Raw genomic sequence first — 1,080 nt, 5'->3', positions numbered from 1 at the left:
CAGGAATAATTCCGTGCTATTCTACCGCTGCCTTTAATTCCAGCACCGTCAAAGGAATGCAAATGAAAAAGAACGGAATACAAATAGCAGCAAAAAGATGCATTCATTGCATCAACATGAACGTCAGAAGATGAAAGAAAAAAAAAAAGAAGAAAAAGACGTATAAGACGCAATATAGAAAGTCCATTGAAGTTCATGTAAATAGAACAAGGTTAACAACAGTTGTGTGCGTCAGAAATGAAAGGAATGAAATACAGATGAAAAACAACAAACAGGAAATTGATGGAAAAATACTTTCACTCTCAAAATCTGTGGTTCCCAGACTTTTTTGTGTAGCGCCCCCTTTCTGTATACATAGCTGTTGTAGACAAAACTCAAAGTAACTTTAATTAAAAGACCGTAATTCCTACAGAACAAAGATCCTTGTTGAACAACAACAAAAAAAAAATCCAAGAAAAATATTCTTGCAATAGCACCATGCCCCTCTTGGGTTTCATGTCCCCCACTTTGAGAACCACTGCCCCGGTGGAGTTAGCCGTCTGTTTCTTTCATTTCTTTCTGCAAATCCTCGAACCTCTGATCATCAGACTGAGGAAAGCTCCGTTTCTGACGCTGCATAATTCTTTACAAACACTAAACAATTCTGTTTGAACTTTGCTGCTCCTCTCATTACGTCTCCTTTGAAGAGGGAACAGTTGCAGCGTCGGAACATCCACCATTTTGTACTTATTAAATGTAACACCAAATCACCAAATTGCGCCTAAACCGCTATCTGTTGCTGATTATTAACACGCCGCACGTGCCGCGTTCAGCAGAAACAAATAACGACAACAGTCGTCAGCATGAGAGAAATCCCTCCGTCTAACCTATTTATTTGAATGCATTTGTTTGAAAAGGGGAAAACAGTTGGGTGTTCTCCACTCGCCCCCTCCCTCTGCGTGCCCCCCCCTCCGCCCCCTTTTCTTTTCTACTCTGGGTGAATCTTATTCAAAGCTTTTGCCCCTCTGTGTGTGCTAGTCTCCTGAACACCGGGGCTGTGCTTCCTATCTGAGGGATATTAGAAAAACCAAGTGTTCCGAA

The 1,080-nt window shown here is 41.3% G+C and overlaps 1 protein-coding gene across 1 annotated transcript in view; it reads right to left on the bottom strand.

Moving 5' to 3' along the window:
• The window catches only part of LOC103385353 (calmodulin-binding transcription activator 1-like), a 338,769-nt gene that overhangs the window by 136,071 nt on the left and 201,618 nt on the right, over positions 1-1,080 (bottom strand).

This window comes from Cynoglossus semilaevis, chromosome 10 (assembly GCF_000523025.1).
Source record: "Cynoglossus semilaevis isolate Cse_v1.0 chromosome 10, Cse_v1.0, whole genome shotgun sequence".
Lineage (NCBI taxonomy): Eukaryota > Metazoa > Chordata > Actinopteri > Pleuronectiformes > Cynoglossidae > Cynoglossus > Cynoglossus semilaevis.
Note: the sequence above shows the minus strand (reverse complement) of the source record. Positions and strands in the feature narration are given on the sequence as shown.